Consider the following 11,244-nt stretch of genomic DNA (forward strand, 5'->3'; position numbering starts at 1 on the left):
GCGTTCTTTGACTTAGGTTCCAGAGTTGTGCAGATCATGAGATTCACACAATTGAGGAATCTTGAAGAAAAACGTCACTTAGAGAAACAGATCAAGAACATAAGATTGGTGCTAGGTGTTTAGAGTGTGGAGGTTGAAGAATAAACACCTTTTGAAGATTTGATGAAAATGATCAGTAGAATAAAGGCGGTAAAAGTAACTTTTAATTATCCTTGATGAAGAACACGATGAACAAGAAGTGTAGATTTGGAAGTTTGTCGGCTCGGATCTTCCACGCCCTAACTTGGCGGAGGAAGACGTCTATGGCGGCGGCGGAGAGAAGATGTCTGCGGCCGACGCGAGTACGACAGCGACGAGTTCGAGGAAGTGAAGCTCTGATACCAATTGAAAGTGCGTTATGTCGACTAGAGGGGGGTGAATAGGCGATTTTTAGGAATTCATCACTTAGGAATTTCAGGGTGAGGAAATTCCTAAGCGAAGAACTACTTGCAGAGAATAAGTACTCAGGTATAAGCATAACAGAGCAACAACATAGTCGTCGTGATGAAATGAAAGACAAACACAGAGTAAAGAAAGCGTAAACACGGGATAAGCAGGATGAAGAAAAAACAATCCTCACAATATTCTCCTTGAGCTAAGATCACACAGACCTCGCCCAACAGTAGTGGTAAGTCTTCACAGGTGACTTCCAAACCTTCACAGACTTGGTCACTCGGCAATCCACAATTCCTCTTAGATGCTCAGACCATGACGCCTAACCGTCTGGACGATACACAGTCCTCAAAGGTAACAAGCATCGATCCCACATAGGAACAATCTATTCAGTGATGCTCAATCACTTTGGGGCTTGTAGGTTTGGGTTTGGGTTTTCCTCACTTGATGATTTTCGCTCAAAGTCCTCGGGCGATGGGATGCTCCCAAATGACAAGTGTCAGTTTCTCTCGGAGCAACCAACCAGCTAGTGGTTGTAGGGGGCGGCTATTTATAGCCTAGGGAGCAGCCCGACATGATAAGACATAAATGCCCTTGGCAGATATGACCGTAAGGTGGTACGATATTTTGGAACAGCTAGCGCGCGGCACAACAACGGTCGGATATTTTGAGGTTCGAATTCCTCAGGGCTATCATGTTCCTCACTGTGTAGGCAATCCACACTTGTGAATTCCTAACTCCTCACTCAAAACAAATTCCTCAGAGACTAGAAGATCTTCGTCTTTGTCACTGAAGAAATTGATTGAACTGATATGAGATTTCCAATGGCTTCACTCGAAGGATTGGGTAGGTGTAGGATTTTGAGATGAGCATCACATGGAAATCAGTTTCCTTAGTATTACCTCAACCCCCTTTAACAGTACGGTGTTTCCTATGACTCAAGAAAGAGAAAAATGAAACTACGAAAACAAAAGTCTTCACGCTTCAGATTCGTCGCATGAATATCCAAGTTTTCAAGGTCACACCAATTTCATCACTTTCAAAGTCTTCAGTAGGACTAAAGTCTTCAGTCGAAGACATTCATTTTTAGCGGTCGACTTTCGCTGTAAATATCAAACTCCTATTCGACTTATAGAACCTGTGTACACTAACAAACATATCAGACCCTTAACCTATAAGTCTTCAATACACCAAAATCACTAAGGGGCACTAGATGCACTTACAATCTCCCCCTTTTTGGTGATTGATGACAATATAGGTTAAGTTTTCAACGGGGATAACATATGAATTGAAAGTACTAAATATTGAGGAATTTGATTGCAAGATATAGAAGAACTCCGCCTGACGATATTGCCAGGGCAACCACCAGTGTTGCGCCTGAAGAATCTGCTATGCCAGCTGAAGCATCTGTTAATGTTCCTGAAGAAATTGCCCCAATTTCCTCAGCTCCTCCTACACCAACACCAAGCCTAGTTCTTCCTTCTGCTCTGGAGGTGAAGAAAACCAAAGCTGCGGAGCGAGCTGCTCTGAAGAAGAGGAAAGCATCAGCTGCCTCAGAATCTTCTGCACCCAAGAAGGCGAAGATTTTGACAAGCTCCATTGACAATCCCATTGATGTTGTTCCTCTTGAAAGCATGCCATCAAAGAAAATTGTTCCTTTTGGTGAAGAATATCATATTCCTGAAGAATCTGCTGAAGAAGATCCCTCTACTGCTTCCACAGAGCAGATGGATGAAGAAATTGAAGCTGATGTTATTACTTCAACCCCTCAGGTATCATCGCCAACGCCTCAGTTCACTGCTGAAGAGGCCGGCATTGAAGAAATGGAAGTGGATGAGGATGTGGACATTGGAAGCACCACTCTAGTGATGAACGATGATTTTTGGGATAGTCAACACCCCAACTCTCCTTTGTTCACACCACTACAGCAAATTCCTCAGTCCCCAGCACCAACAGAAGTTTAGATGGGCTCTAAAGAAATACATACTGCCCCTTCCATTCATGAAGAGATTCCAGCCACTAGTGCTGATGAAAATGCTACTGAAGAAATGGAGGCCCAGGCTGCAAATGAAGCAGAAACTGAAATTCCTCAGCCTGCGGCTCCAGAAATTGTGATTCCAGAGGTTGTCTTGCAACTCACTAACACTCCTCAGCCCAAGCCGAAGAATCCATTCTCCAAGACTTCAATGTTCAAGGCTGATGCCTTCTTCAATGAGCATGTATTCTTCACTGACTACAATCCCTATAATTCTGCTCGTCTGAGGAGGAAGCGCTTCTGGACAGCCAGTCAAGCAAATTTCTATTCTTCAGTGCTTTTCAACAAAGACAAAGTCTTCGACCATGAGCATATTCCTCACTTGGATATGGAATAACTGCCTTGCTTCACGCCAGTCCTCGCTGCTATTCATGATGCTGGACTGCTAAACTTCTGCACTGACATTTGTGATTGGAATGAAGAACTCATTCTTCAATTTTATGCGACGCTACACATCACTGGCAATGCTGAAGATATGAACTCATGGGTGTTGGACTGGCTGACCGAAAATACTCACTACAAGGCACCGGCCACTGAATTGCTTCATGCGATGCCTGTCAGTCCTTCCCTAGAAGGTGCACGTCTCATCTATTCTGAAACTGAACTGTTTGATCACTTTATGCAAGTGTTGATGAAGCCATTGAAGCCTGGTCAAGCCTCAAGGACAAAGTTCCTTGTGAAGGAATTGCAATATGTGCCTAGGATAGTCTACCGCATTCTGACAAAGACATTGAGTCCAATCAAAGGCCATGACTCGAATGATGAAGAAGTTGTTGGCATCGTGAAGAATCTTCTTTTCAACATCATGCATGATATTCCCGTGAACTACCATGATTTCTTCACGAGGACTTTGGCAAACGTTGCAATGTCCCCATTTGAGTTGAAGCCTTACGCTCCTTGGATTATGAGATTCATCAGATCAAGGTCTTCACTCAACTATAAAGCTGATACACTCAACCATGGCAGTTACTTGCCCCCAATTGAAGTCCTCAAATGGACATTTTCCTCTGCTGATGAGAAGGGCAAGGCCACTGCAATTATTGATGAGGGCAATCGTCCATTGGATGGATAGTTTTGCAAAGCTGCTTCATACTCCACCAATGATGACTCTACTACTCATGATTCTGCCGCCAATGCATCTAAGCAAAGTCCTCAGGGAACAGTTCCAAGGGTGATGACTGATCGTGAGCTTCTCCTCAGTCTTCATCAAAAGGTGGATCACAATCATAAATGGGTAAAGCGTCAGTTTGGTTCAATTCTTCACAACATGACTGCCACATATAATTCAGTGAAGAAGAACCATTACTACCTCAATGAAGTTTTTGATCACACCTGGGCTATTCTATCTCATCTCTATGGTGATGAGGATCTCAAGCAGATGGGCTTCAAGTAGGACTTCAGCTGGTCTAAGCCTCCTCCGAAGAAATTCAAGAAGGTTGAAGTTCCTCCTTTGGTGCCCAGCTCATATTCCTCATCCCGGGATACTGATGAAAATGAAGATCTGGACGACGCTGCGGCAGGCCCTGCTCCAACAACCGACCCCAACAACACTGGCGCACCTCCATCGACTTTGTGATGAAATTCTTTAGGGGTGTTGTCAGTGTCAAAACCGGCGGATCCCGGGTAGGGGGTTCCGAACTGTGCATCTAAGGCTAATGGTAACAGGAGGTGGGGGACACGATGTTTACCCAGGTTCGGGCCCTCTCAATGGAGGTAATACCCTACTTCTTGCTTGATTGATCTTGATGATATGAATATTACAAGAGTTGATCTACTATGAGATCGTAGAGGCTAAACCCTAGAAGCTAGCCAATGATTATGATTGTTGTTGTCCTACAGACTAAACCCTCCGGTTTATATAGACACCGGACGGGGCTAGGGTTACACAGAGTCGGTTACAGAGAAGGAGATCTACATATCTGAATCGCCAAGCTTGCCTTCCACACAAAGGAGAGTCCCATCCGGACACGGGACAAAGTCTTCAATCTTGTATCTTCATAGTCCAATAGTCCGGCCAAAGTATATAGTCTGGCTGTCCGAGGACCCCTTAATCCCGGACTCCCTCAGTAGCCCCTGAATTAGGCTTCAATGACGATTAGTCCGGCACGCAGATTGTCTTCGGCATTGCAAGGCGGGTTCCTTCTCCGAATACTCCATAGAAGATTTTGAACACTAGGGTCGTGTCCGGCTCTGCAAAACAAATTGCACATACCATCGTAGAGAGTTATTCCACAAATCTAATCTGCTGACAACTTTTCGTAGGGTGACATCACGCCACGGCCCAGTCATTTATTCGAACCGTTTTTCGCAACCAGCTACTGCACATATTGTGACGCAGTTTCCTTGGCACGTCATGTTGAAGCAGAGATCGTGTCCCCTTATCGCGGGATTCTCATCAATACGGGCGTCGGTAACCCAACCGCGCCATCAATCGTGGCGCTTGGGGAATAAGCGATTTTAACGGGCGAGTGGGGAGGCGCACAGTTTCTACCGCCTTTATAAAGTGATAGGGATTCCCTTTTTTCACCCATGCCTTCTTCCTCCTTCGCTCATCCATTCTCGCACTCTCGAGCTCCAGCACCCAAGTTCTCATCTTCTCCGTAAAGCCATTCCAGACATGTCTGGAGCAGGAGGCAAGTGGATGGCCTCCTCCGTTACAGAGGAGGACATCACAAAGCTCCGGTAGGCCGGATACTTAGCCGCAGACATCGGGCACCAGCTCCCGGACGAAGGGCAGATCATCCCTACTCTAGAATCCCACGAGAGGGTTGTGTTTCTCCCCCACTTCATCCGCGGAATGGGATTTCCTCTCCACCCATTTGTCCGCGGGCTCATGTTTTACAATGGGATAGATTTTCATGATCTGGCCCCAAATTTCATCCTCAACACTTGGCGTTTATCGTCGTGTGTCAGGCCTTCCTCTGCATCAAGCCCCACTTGGGCCTGTGGCTGAAGATCTTCAACATGAAGCCGAAGATAGTGGTCGTCCAGCAAGCGGAGTGTGGAGGTGCCATGGTGGGCATGATGCCCAATGTTACCTGGCTCGAAGGCTCCTACGTGGAGACCGTGAAGGGGTGGCAGTCGGGGTGGTTCTACATCACCGAGCCACGCGACGCCAACTGGGCGGCGGCCCCCGAATTCCGATCCGGTATCCCCATGCGGCTCACCTCCTGGAAAAAGAAGGGCTTAGCCTGGGGTGCACCTACGGAGCTGACCGGACTCCAGAACTGTGTCAAAAATATGATAAGCAAGAAGATCAAGCTTGTCAACATGGTCCAGGTCATGCTCTTCCGCCGGATCCTCCCGTGTCAAAGATGGGCATTCAATATGTGGGAGTTCGATTCCGCCAAACACCAGACACTGTGAGAGCTCTTCGACACGACGCACAAAGACGTCTGGAAGGTGCTGTTCAAGGCCGCTGAAGTACCTCCTCCCACTACCGAGGACCGCGGACTCAGTGCAAAGAGCCCCGCCAATCCGGTAAGCTCTCTATATTTCACAAAATGTGCCTCTCCCAATAAGTTCACGGGAGGAATCTAAGCCACCATACTGATTTAACATGACTATGTGGCGACAGCGGAGCGGATCGGATGTCCGGCTCCGCTACCTGAAGATCCGGAAACTGCTCTCCTGACGGAGATGTTGTTTCCGGCTCCTTACGAGGTGCCGGGGAAAAAGGCCAAGAAGAAGGCCACAGGGACCAGGAAAGGTCTCCGGTGCAAGGCTGCATCGGACACATTGTCCGAAGACACCGAGGCGCACTCCTCCAACGACGACGAGGAGGGGGAAGAGGAAATTCCTTCCCCAACCAGGGAGGAGAAGAAAAGAAAGGTCGCCCCATCTGGGGAGGCCGAAGGGTCTAAGAAGGGAAGGACCCTTCCTCCAGACCAATCCACAACAGCCGCCTACAGCGACGAGGAGTGGTTGCGCAGGGACAAGCCCCGAGCGAAGTTGTAAGTATCCGGACACTATAATGCTTCCAGTATGTTTTGCTTTATTGCTTCTTATCATGTCAAATGTGATTGTTCAGTCCATCCAAAGCCCACATCAACGTATCCTCCTCGAATGGGTCTTTGACTCAGTCAGAGATGAATAGCTATTCGCTCCCGATGGCCACCTCCCCCCGGCCTGCAGACGACACCGAGGTGTTGTCTTAGAGGATACCGGAGCAGGGGGAGATGGTTCTGGAGATGCCCCAAGGCAAAATCCGAGACGCCGGGCACATGGGGGGAAAGACCCCCATGGATCTTGACGACGGGGGCCGCAGCAAGTCCGGCCCCCGGCCGGATACTGCGCCGGAACGTCCAATGGTTCCGGATTCAGGTAGGCAACCCCTCGCTAAGGAGGGTGAGCCGCCTATTATGAGGGCCTCTGTCCAACCAGAGGCATCGGACAATTTGCTGGAAGCGCTTCGCGGCGCTTCCATTGACGAAGAGCACCGTACTCTTATGAGTACGGTGATTGAGAAGGTTCGGTCCGCCAAAAGCGGATTGACCGAAGCCTGCGCCAGCCTCCTAATAGGTTTGGAGGTAAGTAATCACACTACAAGGAAATATCATAGCATAGATAGTAGCCCCTGATGCTCTGTTTGGTGTTCGAAAAGAAAGGCCGAACAGAGGATCAAATAACATCCACAGGAGTCTAATCATATTATGTGTATGTGAATAAGCAGGCGTCGCTGCTGGCCGCTGCTGCCCGCACTGCGGAAGTCTCTGGACTGAAGCGGGACCTGGGGTGGGCCAAGGAAGAGATCGTCCTCGTGAAGAGGCAGCTCAAGGAGAACAAAGTTAAGTGATGCCCCGTCCGTGTGTTATATAAAGTAAAATCGTTGATGCTAATAGAAGCATCATGAATTTTAATAGGGGCCATGACCGAAGTGGCGGCCCTTAAGAAGGTGTTGTCTGAGGCCGAAGACAAGGCGGCCAAGGAGCGCACCGAGCGCGAGAAGCAGGAGGCTCGGGTAAATGAGGTCCAGCAAGAGCTCCAGGACTTCGTCAAAAAATTCGAGTCCTTGGAGCGTGACTCCAAGACGCAAGAGTCCGAGCTTGCGAAGGCCCTCCAGAGCGTGCAAGACGCCAAGGCCGAAGCCCAAAAGGCCCTCCAGGAGATCCAGGCGGCCAAGAAGATAGCGGCAGGTAAGGCATTCATTATGCAAAGCAAGCATGTGAAGGAGACTTTCCTTTTACTTACCTGAATTCGGAGCTCTCCAGGAGCGTTCGCAGATCTGCCGCGCAGTATATCGGATGCCGCGGAGTTCTACCGTGCTGAGGAAGGGAGCTCGACGGAGAAGCTACTCTGGTCCCAGTATATTGGGGCCGAACATCGAGTGTCTTTGAGCGACCAGCTGAAGCAACTGGTCGAACTCCACAAGGCGGCCAAACTGGCCATGAAGGACCTTATAGTCCGGCTGTGGCCTGGCGAGCCCCTACCCGGCAGCTACTTCGGCCTTGTAAAGCGGATGGTAAATGCCTGTCCGCGGCTTGTAGTCAAGCGGTCCGTATGCATTGAAGGTGCACGCAGGGCCTTCGCCCGTGCGAAAGTGCACTGGGCGAAGATGGACGCCGAGAAGCTGGTGACGGAGGGGCCGCCGAAGGGCAAAGAGCACTGTCACCCTGAGAAGTATTATGAGGGTGTCCTGAAGGGTGCACGTGGCCGCCTTGTGGCGGATGAAATTGCTAAGGATGTAATATTTGAATAAATGTACTCATGTCATCCTGTAATATGAAAAACGAGTTCATGTGCGCTATATAACGTGTGTTGATTTAAAATATTACCTTTTGTGCGGCCGTTTATAAAATCTGAGAGTTGGCCAGTCGTCGGCTTCTGCCCCCATGTAGCTAGTACCGGGGTGTTTGGGATAAATCTAAACACTCTTTAACCAAATTTTTGGTCCTTTAAGGAGGCGTTTAGTGCAGCGAACAAGGCAATCGGACTATACAGCTTTATCACTCTCACTTAGCCATAGAAGTCTACAATTTTAAATTTTGGCGAAGCCCCTAGTATTCGAAAGGCCAAACTTGGCGTGCTATGCATGCCTAAATCGAACAAGGTCGATTCCTCGCCCGAAGCGGAAAAAATCTTTAAGGATTTGAGACCTCTCGAACAGCGACCAGCTCTGGCCACATCATGACAGTCAATTTTCGGCTTTCTCTACTGAGGTGCTCGTCCAGAGGAACTGGGACACAATCGCAGTAGTTCTCCCTGCGCTACCTTAGCCGATATAGCGGAACGTAAGGAACCAAAACATGGGAGCCGGGCAAACCCAACTATTGACCCAAGACATGATTCGGAGCTGATGCATATAATGCTATAAGTTCGGGGTGCCACACTGTCGTAAGTGTTCAGACTTTTCTTGCCGTGTTATGGGGTACACTAAAGCCCTTGGCGAACTGAACATACCAAAGTGTATGGGTGCAAATTTTTAGTAAATAAGGAATCAAGGAAAAAGATGAAGAAAATGTAATAATAAGCTGACGCTGTATATTTTTCCATTGTTATTTAAATAATACGTCAAAGCGTATGTATACAAGTAGTGCGAAGAGCAAAATAGGACTATTTAACATGTCCTAGCCAAGGGTAAGCTACGTGTGGGTATATAAAACAGGTATAACGATCATTATCAGAGACCACCCGGGTATTCCCTTATACGTCAAAGCTTCTTACCTCCTTGGTTTTTCCCTCCCGTGATGAGTCCGATAATCCGGCTATCTGAAAGGGCTTCCAGAAAGTTGGGTCCTGAAAGAAAGAAAATGATGAAGGAATACGGGTCCCGGGGCGGTTGAGCTGCATTGCGGTCCACGTCGTAGACGTGCCTCCGCCTATGCCCATGGTATTTTTAGTGTGTAATTATGTACGCGCGGCACAAATTTCGCCGCTTGACTGGGACTAGGACGGAGGCCGAATTGCTAGTCGAGCTCTGGACGTGCCGGACGATCCTGTTGCAGGGTACTCTGGACTCGCTTGACGGTGTCCGGGGGTTTTATCGCCAAATTGGCGGTCTGCCTAAGGAGGCTGCTTTGTACTTCTGCTGTGAGGGCCGCAGTGTGCTCCTCCGTACGGAGCGAGCGCTCTGTGTTTCCATTAACTGTTATAACCCCGCGAGGTCCTGGCATCTTGAGCTTGAGGTATGCGTAGTGCGGTACCGCATTGAATCGAGTGGATGCGGTTCGTCCTAGTAGGGCATGATAACCACTACAGAAGGGGACGATATCGAAGATTAACTCCTCGCTTCGGAAGTTGTCCGGAGATCCGAAGACTACTTCCAATGTGATTGAGCCCGTACAATAGGCCTCTACACCTGGTATTACACCTTTAAAGGTGGTTTTGGTGGGTTTGATCCTTGAGGGATCGATGCCCATTTTAAACACTCTATCCTGATAAAGCAGGTTCAGGCCGCTGCCATCGTCCATAAGGACTCGTGTGACGTGGAATCCGTCAATGATTGGGTCAAGGGCCAATGCGGCAGAACTGCCATGACGGATACTGGTAGGATGGTCCTTGCGATCGAAAGTGATCGGAGAAGACGACCATGGGTTGAACTTTGGGGCGACTGGCCCCATCGCATAGACGTCCCTTAGTGCACGCTTCCGTTCCCGCTTGGGGATATGGGTTGTGTATATCATGTTTACCGTCTTCACCTGAGGAGGAAATTTCTTTTGCCCTCCTGTGTTCGGCGGCCGGGGCTCCTCATCGTCATCGCTATGCAGTCCCTTTTCCTTGTTTTTGGCATTCACCTTGCCGGCCTGTTTGAACACCCAGCATTCTCTGTTGGTGTGGTTGGCTGGTTTATCGGGGGTGCCGTGAATTTGACATGAGCGATCGAGTATGCGGTCCAGACTGGACGAGCCCGGATTGTTTCTTTTGAATAGCTTTTTCCGCTGTCCGGATTTAGAGCTTCTGAATCCGGCATTGACTGCCGTGTCTTCGGCGTTGTCGCCATTGTTGCAACGCTTGTGTCTATTGCGTCGTGGCTTGCCGTTGCTATCTCTGGCGTCTGAATCGCCGGAGTTTTTTGGTGTGATATTACTACGAGCCAGCCAGCTGTCCTCGCCCGCGCAAAAGCGGGTCATGAGTGTCGTGAGGGCTGCCATGGACTTTAGCTTCTCTTGGCCGAGGTGTCGGGCGAGCCATTCGTCACGGATGTTATGCTTGAAGGCTGATAAGGCTTTGGCATCCGGACAATCGACAATTTGGTTCTTTTTAGATAGGAACCGAGTCCAGAATTTCCTGGCTGACTCTCCAGGCTGTTGGGTTATGTGACTTAAGTCATCAGCATCCGGTGGTCGCACGTAAGTTCCCTGGAAGTTGTCAAGGAATGCGTCTTCCAGGTCCTCCCAATTGCCAATGGTGCTTGCTGGCAAGCTATTCAGCCAATGCCGAGCCGGTCCTTTGAGCTTAAGTGGTGGGTACTTGATGGCATGTAAGTCATCGCCGCGGGCCATGTGAATGTGTAGGAGAAAATCTTCAATCCATACCGTGGGGTCTGTTGTGCCATCATATGATTCAATGTTCACGAGTTTAAACCCTTCTGGGAATTCATGATCCATAACTTCATCAGTGAAGCATAGGGGGTGTGCAGCGCCTCTATGCCGGGCTACATCCCGATGCAGTTCAAATGAATCTGGTCTGTTGTATTCGCCCCGGCCGGACTTTTGTTTAGTGTGTCCGGAGTGACAGTCATCGTCAAGCATTGTGGCACGCCCCCATGATCCGTAGATCGATCTTGACTGTCCTGCTTTGTTTTCCAATACGTCTTGCGGGTCCTTCATGTAGCCCCG

The sequence above is a fragment of the Triticum dicoccoides genome, chromosome 7B (assembly GCF_002162155.2).
Source record: "Triticum dicoccoides isolate Atlit2015 ecotype Zavitan chromosome 7B, WEW_v2.0, whole genome shotgun sequence".
In the NCBI taxonomy this organism is placed as follows: Eukaryota; Viridiplantae; Streptophyta; class Magnoliopsida; order Poales; family Poaceae; genus Triticum; species Triticum dicoccoides.